The following is a 19,991-nucleotide window of genomic DNA, read 5'->3' on the forward strand; positions in this document are numbered from 1 at the left end:
ATATACTCTATATAATTCTAATTCATGTTTAGCTACCCAAGATTCCCACTTTTGCATCACATACTCATGTATCAATTTTTCTTTTTAATTTATCACATGTGCATTGATTTTTCATTAACTTAACATTGGGGTAATTTTGTCCCCTTATTTATTTATTTATATTATATATATTTTTTTTTCATTTTCTCGTTTTCTTTTCTTTTCTTTTCTTTTCTTTTTTAAAGAACTTATCAATGCACATGGATTTTTCATTATTTTTCTATTTTGGTTTTTCATGAGTAGGTTCCCAAATTTCCCATATTCAAATAAATTAAAAACATGATACGTTCCCTTATCAACCCATGTTCCCACAATTTTCCCACACTTATTTGATACACAATCTCTATCTTAAGCTAACCAAAGATTCAATTGGGATAATTAATTTGTTTTCCGCTTAAGGCTAGTGATGTGGTAAAATATAGAACAAATGGGGATTAAAAGGCTAAAAGTGGCTGACAAGGGTGATTTAAAGGGTAGGCTTATTTGGGATAAGTGAGCTAAAATTAAACAATGGCCTCAATCATGTGCAAGCATGTAAATATACTAAATAATGGACATATAGATTGGAACAAAATATAGATTACAATCATAGAGAAGGAAACACACAGGAATAAAATATTTACGGTTAAATAATGTAACCATATAAATAAGCTCAAAATCTCACAGGTTGTGTGTTCTTTGGCTCAAAAACCATGTTCCACATACAACTTCAAACAAGTTTTAACATAAAAAAAAAATTTTTTTTCAATTTAAATTAGTGAAATTTTTCAAAGATAGGGTCTTAAAAGAATTTTATTACTTTAACCAAGTAGTAACTAAATGCATAAAATCAAACAAATATGCAAATGCAATAACTAATTTAACAAAGAAAATTTAAACATTGGTGTTGAAACAGAAAGGTACTAACCCATGGAGATAGGTATCGACCTCCCCACACTTAAAGATTGCACCGGCCTCGGTGCATGCTAAGATGTGCAAGTGGACGGGTGGCTTCAACTGATGCTTTTCTCTATAGATTGTACAGATTGACTTGCCTGTCTCCCCATGTAAACGTCTTCCGATTCTCTTCCGGGTGACCATTCTGAAAGAAAAAGGGAAGAAGAGTAACCCAGAAATAAAGATAGAAAAATAAATACAGTATGGGTGGGTTAATGCCAAATAATAAGGGTCTCAATTACATGGTAGCTACAACATGCAAGTGAGAAAACAATAGAAGCCATGGCATGCCAGTGGTATAAAATGTACAACAATGGAAAAGAGTGGGGAAGGAGAGATAATATAAATTCATGTCAATGCAAAAGTAATACAGATATAAAAGATTGGCATTGATTTAAATAATATTACTCAATCAAAATTAAACAAGTCATTAAGCACCAAGAAAATACCAGAAAAGATGTAACAGTTGAATAAGAACATTTGAACACCAATGGGAAAATAATAAATTTAGAAAAATAAAAATATGCAATGAATGAAAGTATGCAAATAAATAAAATAAAATAAAAGATAAGAAGAATGAGAAGGGAAAGAAATAAAGTAAGAAAGAAAGAAGAAAGAAGAAAAGATAGAAGAAATTAGGATTAAAGAAGAAAAGATAAGAAAATTGGCACTAATCTAGATAGGTTGTGTGACGCTGGCGACGCGGTCGCGTGGTGCGCAATAAGGTCAGGCGACGCAGACGCGTGGGCACGCGATCGCGTTACTTGATTTGTGCTAGTGGCGCAAGTGTAGCCTCGCGGTTGCACAACTCTCTGTTCGAAACTTGGTATTGCCAAAATCCAGGGTGACGCGGTCGCGTGGGGCATGCGATTGCGTGAGTGGCCAGTATAAGCATATGACGCGGACGCGTCGGTCATGCGTCCGCGTGGGAAGGATTGTGCGTTCAGCACCAATCCAGCACCACTCTCGCACAACTTTCGGTCGTGCACCACTTTGACGTCGAAATCCTGGTCACGCGGCCGCGTGAGGCACGCGGTCGCGTGGGAGGCCATTATTCTCATATGATGTGGTAGCGTGGGGTAATTTGTGCCATTGGCACGCCTCCAGCCCTTCTCTTGCGTAACTTTCTGTTCATTTTCTTTTCTTCCCATTGCATTGGTGACGCGGACGTGTCAGCGACGCTGCCGCGTCGCGTGCGTGCTTTTTTTTTTTTATGCAGTATGCAGAATGCAATGATTAATATGAATGCGATGCAAAATTCCAAGTTTAATAGAATAAAATAAAACTCAAAAACAAACAAAACTAAATAAAATTAAAAGTGCAAAAGGAACGATCATACCATGGTGGGTTGTCTCCCACCTAGCACTTTTAGTTAAAGTCCTTAAGTTGGACATTGGAAGAGCTTCCAGTTATGGCGGCTTATGCTTAAATTCATCTAAAAATCTCCACCAATGCTTGGAATGCCAATAGCCTCCGGGGTCCCAAACTAGGCATGTAAAGCTCCTGAGCAGCTTCAAACAAATTTTTAGGTTCCCGAAATGACGAATGTCGGAATAGATTCCAGGATCCCAAACTTTGCTTTTAAATCCGCCTCCGTCTTGATCTATATTTTTCCATCCGGGCGGTTTAAAAAGTAGATTCTCACCATGGTGACCAAACGTTTTCTGAGATCCATTCAATTGAACGTGATACCAATCCGTGCACTTCAAGTTGAAGCGTGGAACCTTATTGAACCTTGTGCACCAGCTCTGAGCACGAGCCATTTCCCTCTTACTCTTAAAGTCGCAGAGAGCTCTAAGCTGGCCATCTGTTTCAAGCAAACCGTATTCAAGTGAAAAAGTAAAGTTAAAAGTTAAGGATTGTACCCACTTGAAGCTTGTATTGGGTGGTAATGGCCTTGGGGAAGGTGCTTCCGGTAGTTCTGTAAGTTCTAGTCCCTTGTGCTCTTCTGTGAATTCCTCCACTTCTTTGCAAGATTCTTCAAATGCATCTATGTCCTGGGCAAAGTCTTCTGTGTCTTCCTCATCACTCGAGTCATAGATTGGAGGTTGAGAGAAATCTACCTCTGCATCATCTTCGTATTCATTTGGGGAAGATTCTTTGATCTCAGAGAATTCACTTGCGGATGCAAGTTCATCACTAAGAGAACTTAACTTGTTACTATCATCATCAAGGGAATTTGTGTCCTGGGTTATTCCGTCTAGTTCTTCATAAACAACTTGCCTTGGGGATTGTGCACTGTCCTCCTTAGCATTAACTGTAACGTCTTTGACGGAATTCTCTTCAACTCTGAATTCCTATGGAGGTTCAGCGTCTCCTAGATCTTCAACCAACTCTTCTTCTTGCGTAATGACAGCTTTTTCTACTTGTTCTTGCACGAATTCATTCTCTGTCTTGTCCACTGGAGTTTCTAGTATTTTCTTCATGCTAAGCTCTTCGTTAGATTGTCCACATGGGGCTGTGGTTGGTCCTTGAATGTTCGAACGTCTAGAAGCTAATTGAATTACTGCTTGCTCCAGTTGTCGAATAGTTGTTTGAAGTTTATTTACTGTTTCCTTGAGGCGAACCTCTGATTCTCAGGGTGATGGATTTGGACATGAAATATGGGGAAGTGGTGGTGCTTGGGAGTGATTGGATTGGAACTGGGGTAAACAGGGATCATATGGTGGCAAATGGTGAAGAGAAGCTTGTGAGTGTGATGGTTCGAGGTTATATTGAGAGGATGGTCTATAGGCACGGGGTGTGGCTTGTTGGTAGTTACAAGGTTGTCCACCATATCTATCAGATGGGTATGCATTGTAGAATGGTCGTTGTCCATAATATCTTGGAGGGTGTTGTTGCCTAAAGGGTTGATTAGATCCTCTTGGCTTCATCCATCCTTGATTGGTCTGACCTTGATGCATATTCCTGCTGTAACTTATATTTCCTTCAACAAAGTTAGAACCAAACTCAAAGCGAGAAGGGTGAGAGTTCATAGTAGCAAATAAAATTAAGGTTTAATTACTCTGTTGGTCCCTATAGTTTTACCAAATTTTTAATTAGGTCCCTATACTTTTTTTCCTTTTAATTGAGTCCCTACACTGCTTTAATTTTGTAATTAAGTCCTTCCTAGTATAAAAAATATTAGAGTTAACTGAATATTTTTTCGTAAATTGAACTTACTTATAATTAAAAACTTAATTAAATCTTTGACCGCATGTATTTTGGTAAAAATATTATGTTAATTTTAATATTTTTAACATGAAAAGGACGTAATTACAAAATTAAAAACACTGTAGGGACCCAATTAAAAAGAAAAAAAAGTATAGGGACCTAATTAAAAATTTGGTAAAACTATAGGGACCAATAGAGTAATTAAACCTAAAATTAAAAAGGGAAAACAGAAATAAATAAACAAGTAAATGAAACATATTTACGATAACCAATAATAAGGCACACGTTAGTAGTTCCCCGGCAACGGCGCCATTTTGATGAAAGGGACTTTTGCGTGGTCTAGAAATTTGCGGATAAATTCTCGTTGCAAGTATAGTTTCTAAACCTTCAAAAGTCCTTTCATACAAACGTTTTGGTTGTCACAAGTAACAAACCCCTTTAAAATTGTTAACCAAAGTATTCAAACCTCGGGTCGTCTTCTCAAAGAACTGCAGGAAAGTATGTTCTTATTATTGGCTATAAGGGTTGTAAATCGGGGTTGAAAGTGAGGAATAAGTAGGACAAATACTTTAAATGGCAATTAAAAATAAATAAATAACTGTAAAATAAACTTTTGGCAAGGTATGAGAATTTGGAAGTCCAGATTTAGTTATCCTTATCAAAAACAATGAAAGTCGAATCTTAATTCCACTTAGTTAACCTTTACTAAAGTAAAGGAAAGTCAAGGGACTAATTAGTTTGATCTTCGAATCCTATTTATTTCCTAAGAAAGGGTTGAGATTATTGAAGTTCAGTTCAATTAGCAAAGATATCAGTTATCAATTATGTTGAGATAAGATAACTCCTGAGTTACTGCTTTCTTAACCAAGACCAAAAGAGGAAAAAGTAAATCTGCTGGAATAAAAATGCCTTCAGATGTAAAGCAATAATAACATAAATTAAAGAAAGCAATCATAAACTGAAATACCTCAAATAGCATTAATAAGATAAATTATAATCTAACATGAAGAGTTCATGAGCCATTTTGGCGACATAAAGTATAGATACGAATAAAAGCAGTAGAATAAAAATATAAAAGGAATATTAAACCTGGGATTGAGAGTCACTCCTAAAACTAAGAGAAATCCTAAATCCTAAGAGAGAGAGGAGAGAACCTCTCTCAAAACTAATCTAAATCATGAGAAGTAACTAATTTTGCCGAGCTCTCTTTGAATGGATGCATTCCCACACTTTATAACCTCTGGTCTATGCCTTCTGAACTTGGATTTGGGCTAAAAAGGGCTTCAGAAATCACTGGGAGCATTTTTTGCAATTTCTGGTGCGTGGCCTCTGTCACGCATCTGCGTGGGTCACGCGGTCGCGTCATTCGGAGCTTTTCATGTCACGCAGTCACGTCAGTCATGCGGCCTCGTCATATGTGTTTTGCTTAAGGTGCGCGGTCGCGTCAGTCATGCGGCCGTGTCGCTGTTGATTCGCGCTTGGCATGCGTCCGCGTCGCCCATGCGATCGCGTGGATGCCAGTTTCTTTAGAAACTCCGTTTTGTGCTTTCCTTCCATTTTTGTATGTTTCCTTGTCCATCCTTTAAGTCATTCCTACCTTAGAAAATCTGAAACTACTCAACACACTAATCACGGCATCGAATGGAAATAAAGGTAATTAAAATAATTAATTTTAAAGCATAGGAAACATCTTTTTCACATACATCACATAATAAGGGAGGGAAAGTTAGACCATGCAATTAGTATGAATAAGTGGGTAAAGAGTAGATAAAAACCACTCAATTGAGCTCAAGATAAACCATAAAATAGTGGTTTATCAGCTACCATCCGTCCTCTCAGTGAAAATGGTCCAGGTGCGCTGTCACCACACGGCTAATCATCTGTCGGTTCTCACTCATGCTGGAATAGGATCCATTGATCCTTTTGCGTCTGTCACTACGCCCAACCCTTGTGAGTTTGAAGCTCGTCACAGTTATTCAATCCCTGAATCCTACTCGGAATACCACAGACAAGGTTTAGACTTTCCGGATTCTCAAGAATGCTGCCAATGGATTCTTGCTTATACCACGAAGATTCTGATTAAGGAATCCAAGAGATACTCATTCAATCGAAGGTATAACGGAGAAGGTTATTAGGCACACGTTCATAGGTTGAGAATGGTGATGAGTGTCACGGATCATCACATCCATCATATTGAAGTGCGAATGAACATCTTAGATAGAAACAAACGTGTTTGAATAGAAAACAGAAATAATTGCATTAATTCATCGAGACACAGCAGAGCTCCGCACCCCCAACAATGGAGTTTAGAGACTCATGCCTTCAAAGAGTACAAAGTTCAGATCTAAAAATGTCATGAGGTATAAAATAAATCTCTAAAAGTTGTTTAAATACAAAACTAGTAACCTAGGTTTACAGAAAATGAGTAAACTATGATAGATAGTGCAGAAGTCCACTTTCTGGGGCCCACTTGATGTGTGCTGGGGCTGATACTTGAGCTTTACATGTGCGTAGGCTATTTCTGGAGTTAAAAGCCAGGTTGTAACCTGTTTTGGGCGTTTAACTCCAACTTGTAACCTGTTTCTGGCGTTTAACACCAGAATAGGGCAGAGAACTAGCGTTGAACGCCAGTTTGCGTCGTCTAAACTAGGGCAAAGTATGAACTATTATATATTGCTGGAAAGCCCAGGATGTTTATCTTCCAACGCAATTGAGAGCGCGCAATTTGGACTCCTGTAGCTCCAGAAAATCCATTTTGCGTGCAGAGAGGTCAGAATCCAACAGCATCTGCAGTCCTTTTTCAGCCTTTGAATCAGAATTTGCTCAGGTCCTTCAATTTCAGCCAGAAAATACCTGAAATCACAGAAAAACACACAAACTCATAGTAAAGTCCAGAAATGTGAATTTTGAATAAAAACTAATAAAATATAGTAAAAACTAACTAAATCATATTAAAAACTACCTAAAATCAATGCCAAAAAGCGTATAAATTATCCGCTCATCACAACACCAAACTTAAATTGTTGCTTGTCCCCAAGAAACTGAAAATCAAATAGGATAAAAAGAAGAGAATATACTATAGACTCCAAAATATCAATGAAACTTAGCTCCAATTAGATGAGCGGGACTAGTAGCTTTTTGCCTCTGAACAGTTTTGGCATCTCACTTTATCCCTTGAAGTTCAGAATAATTGGCATCTATAGGAACTCAGAATTCAGATAGTGTTATTGATTATCCTAGTTCAGTATGTTGATTCTTGAACACAGCTACTTTATGAGTCTTGGCTGTGGCCCTAAGCACTTTGTTTTCCAGTATTACCACCGGATACATAAATGCCACAGACACATAACTGGGTGAACCTTTTCAAATTGTGACTCAGCTTTGCTAGAGTCCCCAATTAGAGGTGTCCAGGGTTCTTAAGCACACTCTGTTTTTGCTTTGAACCTCAACTTTAACCGCTCAGTCTCAAATTTTTACTTGACACCTTCACGCCACAAACACATGGTTAGGGACAGTTTGGTTTAGCCGCTTAGGCCAGGATTTTATTCCTTTAGGCCCTTCTATCCACTGATGGTCAAAGCCTTGGATCCTTTTTACCCTTGCCTTTGGGTTTTAAGGGCTATTGGCTTTTTGCTCTTGCCTTTTGGTTTAAAGAGCTTTTGGCTTTTTCTACTTGCTTTTTCTTTTTCTTTCTCTTTTTTTTTTCGCCATTTTTTTGTATTCACTGCTTTTTCTTGCTTCAAGATTCATTTTTATGATTTTTCAGATCATCAAATAACATTTCTCCTTTTCATTATTCTTCAAGAGCCAACAATTTTAACATTCATGAACAACAATATCAAAAGACATATGCACTGTTCAAGCATTCATTCAGAAAACAAAAAGTATTGTCACCACATCAAAATTATTAAACTAATTTCAAAGATGAATTCAAAATTCATGTACTTCTTGTTCTTTTGTAATTAAAACACTTCTCCTTTAAGAAAGGTAATGGATTCATAGGATATTCATAGCTTTAAGACATAGACACTTAAATACTAATCATTATGTAATAAGACACAAACATAAACATACAGCATAGTAAACAAAAAACAGAGAAAAATAAATAGACAAAGAGAATAAGGAACGGGTCCACCTTAGTGAGGGTGGCGTCTTCCTCTTCTTGAAGAACCAATGGTGCTTTTGAGCTCCTCTATGTCTCTTCCTTGTCTTTGTTGCTCCTCCCTAGTTATTTTGGTGCTCCTATCCTTAGTTGCTCCCTATAGTTGTGTGGAGGAAAATGTATCCCTTGAGGCATCTTAGGGATTTCTTGGTGAGGTCCATGAGTGGGCTCTCTTGTTGTGCAATCAAATGCTCAACTACTGAGCTATGGACCCTTGAGATGAATCTCTCCATCTCCCATGACTCAGAAGTGGAAGCTTTTGTCTTCCCTTTCCTCTTTCTAGAGGTTTCTTTGGCCTTAGGTGCCATAAATGGTTATGGAAAAATAAAAAGCAATGCTTTTACCACACCAAACTTAGAAGGTTTGCTCGTCCTCGAGCAAAAGAAGAAAGAAGTGAGTAGAAGAAGAAGAAGATGGAGGAGATGGAGGTGTGTGAATGGTTTGAATTTGAGTGGACGGGTGTAGGTAGGTTGTATGATGGTTTTGGAGGAGTAATGGAGGTGATTGGTGAAGGGTGGGGGAGAGAGTTATGAAAAGGTGTGAAGAAGAGAGAAGAAAAGGTGGGGATCCTGTGGGGTCCATGATGTGTGGAAAACGATCCAACACAAAACTCACCGGCAAGTGTACCGGGTCGCATCAAGAAATAATAACTCACATAAGTGAGGTCGATCCCACAGGGATTGAAGGATTGAGCAATTTTAGTTTAGTGGTTGATTTAGTCAAGCGAATCAAGTATTGGTTGAGAGGTTTGTAATTGACAGAAGTTAAATTGCTTGAAATGTAAAGGGAGAGGGGTAATTGCTGTAAATTAAAGAGCAAAGGAAGTAAAAGTGCTGAATCTTAGAGTGCAAGTAATATAAATTGCAGAAACTTAAATTGCAAGAAATGTAAATGACTGAATCTTAAAGTGCAAGAAGTGTAAATTGCCTGAATTGTAAAAGGAATTGGGAATTGGGATTGCAGAATTTAAATGAGAACAAGTGAATTGCAATTAAACAGAAGAGTAGAAGGTGAATTGAAGTAAAGTAGATCTAAACAGAAAAGTAGAAATGCTTGAGAAATTTAAAACAGAAAATGACTTGTGCTTAAATTGCAGCAAATTAAAAGAAGTTGAAGATCTCAGGAGTGGAAGAGACTAGAAAACAAGTCTAGATCTCAAATCCTTCCTTGATCCAACAAGAGCAATTGCAAAAGAAATAAAGAAAAGTAAATTGCAGAATTAAAGAGGAGATGAAGCAGTAGAGTAAACAGAAATGGAAATTCAATTATGCAGAGAAAATAAATAAGAGATCTCAAGGTGAGATTGAAACAGAAGTTCTTCAATTCTTTACCCAAGATCAAAAGCAAGAAAAGTAAAGAGTGCTCAAGCAAGAACAAGAAAGAAGAGAGATCAATTCCTCTTCCCAATTCTCTAAGATCTAAATTCAAAGTAAAAGCTCAAAAAAATGAAATTGAAAACTCCAAAGAAAAATTCAAAGTAAGTCTAGGTAAAAGTCCGGTCCTCTCTAAATCAAACTAACACCTATTTATACACTTCCTAATTTAGATCTAAGAATTTGGGTGGGCTTTAAAATTTGGTGAAGAAATGAATTAAATTGGATTTTTAGTGAATTCTTGGCCTAATATTGCACCTTCCAGGGGAAAGCTCAGTTGGAAAACCAAACTGAGCCCCTAAGTGCTACTGTCCGTGTCCAATTTTGATGTTCCCAGCCTTGATTGAGTTGATTTTTAATAGAGCTCAGTTGGAATTTTAAACTGAGCTCTATGTCTTGGTCGTGTCATGGTGCGCACAAGGTTTGCTCCTTAGTGCTTCTTGTTGCGTGTCACACCCCCTTGGTGAGCATTTTGTTGCGCTAAAGAGTGGGAAGCTTGGGGAGAGTAGTGCTCAGTTGGGAAAACCAACTGAGCTCTCCTTGGTGGTGCCTTGCTCTTGTCTTCAAGGTCCCAGGTTCAACTCTTGGTGGAAGCAAATGAGATTTTATTTTCCTTGGAGGAGTGGATGCTCCTTCCTTGCTTTTCATGGAGAATGCATTTTGGCTCATTTTCTTGCATTAAAAGTGGCGCTTCTCCTTGTGTTTCAAAGAGCTCCCTGGTTCGAACCTTGGCCAATGTATCTTGGATTATTTTCCTTGCAAGCTTGGTGGTGCTCCTCCCTTGTGTTTCAAAGAATTCCCAAGTTCGAATCCTAGAGGAAGCATTTTGGCTAATTCTTCATGATTTTCCTTTGTGAGGAACGTTTCTTGCCTCCCCTTGGTCCTTGGTTCAAATCTTGGTGGCTTAATTCATGGTATTTTTGCTTTGAATTAATTTTTGAGAGCCCCCGATAAAGCTCACTTAGTGAACTGAGCTTCATGCCATTTCCTTGCTTTCTTTAGTGCTCTGTTAACTATTTGAACTTAGCTTGGTGCCTTACTTTCTCCCATTTGTCTTTATGAAGCTCAGTTTGCTTTCTCAACTTAGTTTCCTTCTTCCTCAATGTTGCCACGCTTTTTGCTTCCTTTGGACACGTTTCTTATGCCACGTTTTTCTTCTTTTCTTCTTTCTTCACCTACAAGTAATCAAAACAACCAATCAAAGTATCACCAAATTCACAAGGCTTATAAATCATTAAAAATCAATTGAATTTGGCTTCAACCTTATGATTTAGCATCAAATAAATGGTGGTTGTTTGATTCAAAGAAGTCATGCATTTTCATTCCAAATTACTTACTTAGAATGCAAGAAAGTGCATAAAACCTAATAAAAACAAAGAAAAAGGCTAGTGAAACTAGGCTAAGATGACTTGTCATCATAACACCAAACTTAATACTTGCTTGTCCCCAAGCAAGAAAAGAATTATGCTCAAAGGTTCTTTCACTTAGAATAGATTTGAGGAATTACATGTACTATCCTGTGAGTGAAGTGATTAAGTGACAGTGGTGTGAACTCTAAATTATATGCTCATGCAAGGGCTCCAGTGCTTACTAGTCCCTACATCTTGGAAGTCTTAGGTCTTAGAACTTTCATCCAAATGATATCATGGAGATCTCTTTATAGGTAATCACCTTGAAGCAGCTTATGATTTGTGTTTTGTCTTCGACTCTAAGTGTCATGTCTCAAAGCGGCTGTTTAGATAAGCTTTCAATCAATACTCCTAAACCAGTTGGTTTTAAGGTATTAGGTGTTGAAGCACCCCTTAGGATTTACTTGCTCAAGCCTCTCTCTTTGACACAATTCGACCACAAGCATTTACTAGGATAATAACTCTTTGAGTTCTTATTTCTTTCTTCTTTTCTGCCTAGTAATTGATGCTCAAAGCCTTGGGCCATGTTTTCTTTGTTTTTATAACTTCTTTATTTTCTTTTGTCTGCTGCTTCTTGGATCAATAAATGTTCGAAAATCTCCACAATACTTCTTTGAACTCTCTGTTCTGCCTATGAGCTCCCATTCAAGTTTTCATAAGCATGCAACCTCAATGCATAATCACACAACCAGAACCACCACTTCTCCTAATCTTTAGCTTGCCTCAAAATTGTTTAATTCCTCAATCCTTCTTTTCAAAGAACTATCATGTGGTGCCCTTTTTTTTTTTAAAATCTTGAGTGCACGCAAGTTTGAAAAGTGTAGTGTTGTGAATAATCAAGCATCTTAATTATTGAATTACAGAAAAAACTATACTATGCAGACAGGCAGGGGTAAGATATCACTTTCAATCATAGCAGTATCTGATATAAAATAATTACTTAACAATACAACCTTTTGGAATTTATTTGCTGTCCTCCTCCTCATCATCGTCAATGCTGGTCTTCACATTCCTCTTTCATTTCTTTGATTGATGATGCTTAATCTTTCCAAAAGTTTGTAGGGTGCTTTGCAGTGATATTGAAAGTTGCTTGTTCCCCAAGCACTTGAAAAATGGTTAGCATGCATGATTTATTTGTGGGCCTTTGAACTTACTTTGGTGTGGGAACACCAAACTTAGTACCTTGCCAATGGTTCTCATGCATCAGATTAACCATGTGTGAAACTCTTTTTCTTTTTTTAAAAGCAATAAAACTGAAAACTAGGAAACAGCAAAATAGTTAACTAGTTTATCTAAATGCTTGAAGCTAGCATTATGCAGAAGATGAGAACATATTTTATGATGGGATTTTGGTGGAACACCAAACTTAGAATCCTTCATTCTCCCTTAGATTGTTTTGGTGTGCAACACCAAACTTAGCTTCTTGCAATATAGATAAAACTAATTAACCTTTTTGTTGAAATAGTTATGAAAAGAAAGTTACCTCAGGTTGGGTTGCCTCCCAACAAGCGCTTCTTTATTGTCATTAGCTTGACATCCTCCATTCTGTTGATTATGGGAGTTGAAAGTCCTATTGCCTTTGGTTTCCTCCTCTCACTATGGGCTTCCTTTCCTCTGTTTCTTCTTGTAGAATTTTTCTGTGATACTTTTCTTGGATGATTGATTCCTTCCCCATAGCCCTCTCACTTTCTTCCATGACTGCTTTCCCTTTTTTCAACCTAGCAGCTTTTTCGATGTTCTTTGGGTCGTCTTCAGTGGCCCTGAGGGACATATTCGCCCTCCTCTCGCTTATTTCTGCAAGGTGCTTAGCCAGTTGTTCCATTTGCCTCTCAATTCTTCTGAGTGAGGCTTCTTGGTTTCTGCTTATCATCTCTTGATTTTTCCTTGCTTCTTCCTGCTCTATTATTGCCATCTCTTGAGCTTTCATGAACCTCTCCATCATCATTTCTAGAACATAGATTCTTTGAAAGTTTAGAGTTGGTCGTGGTTGTGTCAACTGTGATGGTTGATGAGAGTCATTTTGGGCGAGTTGTGAGGTAGGATGGGGTTGGAAGTGTGTGCATTGGGGTGGTGCGTGATGGTTGTTGTTGTGAGGGTGGTTTTTATGCTGGTTTTTGAAGTTGGGGTTATTACAGTTGAAGTCCCTTGGTCTTTGATTTTGGTGTTCGACCCCCCTCCAATTAGAATGAGTTCTTCAGGGTAGGTTGTACACATCATTCTGAGACTTATGTTGGAACATGCTAGAGGAACTGTTTGGAGAGTGTGATTGCTCATAACTTTGTTGCTCATGGTTAGTTGCTCCAAAACCTTGTTTAGGTTGATTCCAACCGTATGAGTTTTGAGTTAGGTTGTATGCATGTACTACAGCATTTCGCAGCTCATTGATTTTTCTGACCATCATATCTAGTTGTTGTAGAGTCTGCTGATGCATCTGCTTGTTTTGGTTCATGACTACACGGACACCTTCAATTTCCTTCTCTTGTGTGAATGGTTGAACTTCTGCCTCTGGTTTAACAATTCCCTGAGGTGGTTTCAACTTGGCCAGGAGTTCACTCATTAGTTCTTCCCATCCGATGATGTTTCCTTGTGGGAAAGCTTCAAACTATTGAGCCACATCGTTCATGGTGATGAGTGGTTACTTCAAGTTATGGGTTGCATTATCATCTAAGGTGGGGACATTACTCCCATGATTACTGGAATTCGTTGAGTTCCCCTCCATGATCTGCACAATCACAAACGGTTCAAATGAAGATAGGGTATATTCATGCCAGAATATGATTAGAGGATTAGTTGACACAATGTGTCAAACAGTTCATAAACTTGGAGGATTAGTGGAAGAAAATTGCTTCTCTCATATATTCAACAAGCTAAAGCATGAGAATCACACGAAGCCAGAGAAACCAAGAAAACTTCACTCTATTGCTAAAGTGAAGTTTTAGTTAGTTCAAGCAAAAATTCAAACAGTTAGTGGGTTAGTAAAAAAAAATAAAGAAACAGAGAATAAAAAGTGCTTGATCTAGATCTCCACTTCACTTAATCATTGTCAATCTAATTCAATCCCCGGCAACGGCGCCAAAAACTTGATGTGTGGAAAATGATCCAACACAAAACTCATCGGCAAGTGTACCGGGTTGCATCAAGTAATAATAACTCACATGAGTGAGGTCGATCCCACAGGGATTGAAGGATTGAGCAATTTTAGTTTAGTAGTTGATTTAGTCAAGCGAATCAAGTATTGGTTGAGAGGTTTGTAATTAACAGAAGTTAAATTGCTTGAAATGTAAAGGGAGAGGGGTAATTGCTGTAAATTAAAAAGAAAAGGAAGTAAAAGTGCTGAATCTTAGAGTGCAAGTAATATAAATTGTAGAAACTTAAATTGCAAGAAATGTAAATAACTGAATCTTAAAGTGCAAGAATTGTAAATTGCTTGAATTGTAAAAGAAATTGGGAATTGGGATTGCAGAATTTAAATGAGAACAAGTGAATTGCAATTAAACAGAAGAGTAGAAGGTGAATTGAAGCAAAGTAGATCTAAACAGAAAAGTAGAAATGCTTGAGAAATTAAAACAGAAAATGACTTGTGCTTAAATTGCAGCAAATTAAAAGAAGTTGAAGATTTTAGGAGTGGAAGAGACTAAAAAACAAGTCTAGATCTCAAATCTTTCCTTGATCCAACAAGAACAATTGCAAAAGAAATGAAGAAAATTAAAATGCAGAAAGTGTAGAAGAAGAATAAAAGAAGATGCAGTAAACAGAAATTGAAATTCAATTATGCAGAGAAAGTAAACAAGAGATCTCAAGGTGAGATTGAAACAGAAGTTCTTCAATTATTCACCCAAGATCAAAAGCAAGAAAAGTAAAGAGTGCTCAAGCAAGAACAAGGAAGAAGAGAGATCAATTCCTCTTTCCAATTCTCTAAGATCTAAATTCAAAGTAAAAGCTCAAAAAAATGAAATTGAAAACTCCAAAGAAAAATTCAAAGTAAGTCTAGGTAAAAGTCCGGTCCTCTCTAAATCAAGCTAACACCTATTTATACACTTCCTAATTTAGATCTAAGAATTTGGGTGGGCTTTAAAATTTGGTGAAGAAATGAATTAAATTGGATTTTTAGTGAATTCTTGGCCTAATATTGCACCTTCAAGGGGAAAGCTCAGTTGGAAAACCAAACTGAGCCCCCAAGTGCTGCTGTCCGTGTCCAATTTTGATGCACCCAGCCTTGATTGAGTTGATTTTTAATAGAGCTCAGTTGGAATTTTAAACTGAGCTCTATGTCTTGGCCGTGTCATGGTGCGTACAAGGTTTGCTCCTTGGTGCTTCTTGTTGCATGTCACACTCCCTTGGTGAGCATTTTGTTGCGCTAAAGAGTGGGAAGCTTGGGGAGAGTAGTGCTCAGTTGGGAAAACCAACTGAGCTCTCCTTGGTGGTGCCTTGCTCTTGTCTTCAAGGTCCCAGGTTCAACTCTTGGTGGAAGCAAATGAGAGTTTATTTTCCTTGGAGGAGTGGACGCTCCTTCCTTGCTTTTCATGGAGTTCCTTGGTTCAAACCCTATGGAATGCATCTTGGCTCATTTTCTTGCATTAAAAGTGGCGCTCCTCCTTGTGTTTCAAAGAGCTCCCTGGTTCGAACCTTGGCCAATGCATCTTGGATTATTTTCCTTGCAAGCTTGGTGGTCCTCCTCCCTTGTGTTTCAAAGAATTCCCAAGTTCGAATCCAAGAGGAAGCATTTTGGCTAATTCTTCATTATTTTCCTTTGTGAGGAACGTTCCTTGCCTCCCCTTGGTCCTTAGTTCAAATATTGGTGGCTTCATTTATGGGATTTTCGCTTTGAATTAATTTTTGAGAGCCCCCGATAAAGCTCACTTAGTGAACTGAGCTTCATGCCATTTCCTTGCTTTCTTTAGTGCTCAGTTAACTATTTGAACTTAGCTTGGTGCCTTACTTTCTCCTATTTGTCTTTGTGAAGCTCAGTTTGCTTTCTCAACTTAGTTTCCTTCTTCCTCAATGTTGCCACGCTTTTTGCTTCCTTTGGACACATTTCTTATGCCACGCTTTTCTTCTTTTCTTCTTTCTTCACCTACAAGTAATCAAAACAACTAATCAAAGTATCACCAAATTCACAAGGCTTATAAATCATTAAAAATCAATTGAATTTGGCTTCAACCGCATGATTTAGCATCAAATAAATGGTGGTTGTTTGATTCAAAGAAGTCATGCATTTTCATTCCAAATTACTTACTTAGAATGCAAGAAAGTGCATAAAACCTAATAAAAACAAAGAAAAAGGCTAGTGAAACTAGGCTAAGATGACTTGTCATCAGTCCACAGATCCAGAGGGGTCAAGGACTTAGCATCCCTGCTCCAATTAATGCCAAACTGCTGCCTCTTTTTGGCGTTAAACGCCCAATTGTAGCCTGTTTCTGGCGTTTAACGCCAGGTTGATGCTGGTTTCTGGCGTTAAACGCCAGCTTGGTGCTTGTGATGCTTGTTTTTGGTGTTTAAACGCCAGAGTGCTCTTCCTCCAGGGTGTGCTGTTTCTTCTGCAATTTTTTATTTTGTTTTTAATTTTTCAGTTGTTCTTGTGACTTCACATGATCATCAACCTAATAAAACATGAAATAACAATAAAAATGAAATAAATATAATTAAATAACATCGGGTTGCCTCCCAACAAGCGCCTCTTTAATGTCAATAGCTTGACAGTGAGCTCTTAATCTAGCCTCAGCCTTGAGCACTCTTGCTCAACATTGTCTTCAAGATAATGCTTGATTCTCTGTCAATTAATAATGAACTTTTTATTAGAATCAATGTCTTGAAGCTCCACATAGCCATATGGTGACACACTTGTAATCACATATGGTCTCCTCCACCAGGATTTCAGTTTCCCGGTGAATAGCCTGAGCCTAGAGTTAAACAGCAGAACCTTTTGTCTTGGTTCAAAGACTCTAGATGACAGCTTTCTGTCATGCCACCTTTTTGCTTTCTCTTTGTAAAGCTTGGCATTTTCGAAAGCAGTGAGTCTGAATTCCTCTAGCTCATTCAGCTGGAGCAATCTTTTTTCTCCAGCTAATTTGGCATCAAAGTTTAGGAATCTGGTTGCCCAGCAGGCCTTATGCTCCAGTTCCACGGGCAGATGGCAGGCCTTACCATACACAAGCTGGTATGGAGAGGTCCCTATAGGAGTCTTGAATGCTGTTCTATAAGCCCACAGAGCATCATCCAAGCTTCTCGCCCAATCCTGTCTACGGGTACTTACAGTCCGTTCCAGGATTCATTTTAGTTCTCTATTAGAGACTTCAGCTTGCCCGTTTGTCTGTGGATGATATGGAGTTGCCACCTTGTGGCTAATTTCATACCAGACCATAGCAGAGTAAAGCTGTTTGTTGCAGAAGTGAGTGCCCCCATCAGTAATTAGTGCTCTAGGGACACCAAACCTGCTGAAGATATGTTTCTGGAGGAACTTCAGCACTGTCTTAGTATCATTAGTAGGTCTGGCAATAGCCTCTACCCATTTGGATACATAGTCGACTGCCACCAGAATATAAGTGTTTGAGTATGATGGTGGGAAAGGTCCCATAAAGTCAATACCCCATACATCAAATAACTCAATCTCCAAGATTCCTTGTTGAGGCATGGCGTAACCGTGAGGCAGATTACCAGCTCTCTGGCAACTGTCACAGTTACGTACAAACTCTCAGAAATCTCTATAGAGGGTAGGCCAGTAGAAGCCACATTGGAGGACCTTGGTGGCTGTTCGCTCACCACCGAAATGGCCTCCATATTTTGACCCATGGCAATGCCATAAGATCTTCTGTGCTTCTTCTCTAGGTACACACCTACGGATTATTCCATCTGCACATCTCTTAAAGAGATAGGGTTCATCCCATAAGTAGTACTTTGCATCAGTAATTAATTTTTTCTTTTGTTGCCTGCTGTACTCCTTGGGTATGAACCTTGCAGCTTTATAGTTTGCAATGTCTGCAAACCATGGTGTTTCCTGAATGGCGAACAAATGCTCATCAGGAAAGGTTTCAGAGATCTCAATAGAGGGAAAGGACGCCCTTCTACTGGTTCTATTCGGGACAGATGATCAGCCACTTGGTTTTCTGTCCCTTTTTTGTCTCTTATTTCTATATCAAACTCTTGCAGAAGCAACACCCATCTTATGAGCCTGGGTTTTGAATCCAGCTTTGTAAGTAGATATTTAAGAGCAGCATGGTCACTGTACACAATCACTTTTGATCCTACTAAGTATGATATAAACTTGTCAATGGCATAAACCACTACAAGCAATTCTTTTTCTGTGGTTGTGTAATTTTTCTGGGCATCATTTAAAACACGGCTAGCATAATAAATGACATGCAGAAGCTTGTCATGCCTCTGCCCCAATACTGCACCAATGGCATGGTCACTGGCATCACACATTAGTTCGAATGGTAATGTCCAGTCTGGTGCAGAAATAACTGGTGTTGTGACCAGCTTAGCTTTCAGAGTTTCAAACGCCTGCAGACACTCTGTGTCAAACATAAATGGCGTGTCAGCAGCTAGCAGGTTGCTCAGAGGTTTTGCAATTTTTGAAAAATACTTTATAAACCTCCTATAGAATCCTGCATACACCAGAAAGCTTCTGATTGCCTTAACATTGGCAGTTGGTGGTAATTTTTCAATTACCTCTACCTTAGCTTGATCCACCTCTATTCCCTAGTTCGAAATCTTGTGCCCAAGGACAATCCCTTCAGTCACCATAAAGTGACATTTTTCCCAGTTTAAAACCAGGTTAGTCTCTTGGCATCTTTTCAGAACCAGTGTCAGGTGATCAAGACAGGAGCTGAATGAGTCTCCATATACTGAGAAGTCATCCATGAAGACTTCCAGAAATTTTTCCACCATATCAGAGAAAATAGAGAGCATGCATCTCTGAAAGGTTGCAGGTGCATTACACAGGCCAAATGGCATCCTTCTGTAGGCAAATACTCCAGATGGACATGTGAATGCTATTTTCTCTTGATCCTGGGGATTTACTACAATTTGGTTGTAGCCTGAATAGCCATCCAAAAAGCAGTAATACTCATGACCTGCTAGTCTTTCTAGCATCTGGTCTATGAATGGTAAAGAAAAATGATCCTTTCTGGTGGCTGTATTGAGCCTTCTATAGTCAATATACATGCGCCACCCTGTAACCGTTGATGTGTGGAAAACGATCCAACACAAAACTCACCGGCAAGTGTACCGGGTCCCATCAACTAATAATAACTCACATGAGTGAAGTCAATCCCACAGGGATTGAAGGATTGAGCAATTTTAGTTTAGTGGTTGATTTAGTCAAGCGAATCAAGTATTGGTTGAGTGGTTTGTAATTTGCAGAAGCTAAATTGCTTGAAATGTAAAGGGAGAAGGGGAAATTGCAGTAAATGAAAGAGCAGGAAAGTAAATGTGCTGAATCTTAAAGAACAAGTAAAGTAAATTGCAGAAACTTAGATTGCAAGAAATGTAAATGACTGAATCTTAAAGTGCAAGAAATGTAAATTGCTTGAATTATAAAAGGAGTTGGGAATTGGGATTGCAGAATTTAAACAAGACAGAAGTAAATTGCAATTAAACAGAAGAGTAGAGAATTGATTGAATCAAACTAAATCTCAACAGAAAAGTAAAAATGCTTTGAGAATTTAAAAACAGAGAAAGCAATGCTTAATTTGCAGCAAAGTAAAAGGGGTTGAAGATCTCAGGGGTGGAAGAGACTAGATAACAAGTCTAGATCTCAATTCCTTCCTTGATCCAACAAGAACAATTGCAAAAGAAACTGAAAAGTAAATTACAGAAAGAGTAGAAGATGAAGCAGTAAATGGAAATTGGAATTCAATTATGCAGAAAAATTAAACAAGATCTCAAAGTGAGATTAAAACAGAAGTTCTTCAATTCTCC

General features: G+C 38.3%; 1 pseudogene; it reads right to left on the bottom strand.

Moving 5' to 3' along the window:
- LOC148567703 (uncharacterized) overlaps positions 1-19,991 on the bottom strand; it is a 190,689-nt pseudogene that overhangs the window by 157,299 nt on the left and 13,399 nt on the right.

The sequence above is a fragment of the Arachis ipaensis genome, chromosome B4 (assembly GCF_059453495.1).
Source record: "Arachis ipaensis isolate K30076 ecotype BB chromosome B4, ASM5945349v1, whole genome shotgun sequence".
In the NCBI taxonomy this organism is placed as follows: Eukaryota; Viridiplantae; Streptophyta; class Magnoliopsida; order Fabales; family Fabaceae; genus Arachis; species Arachis ipaensis.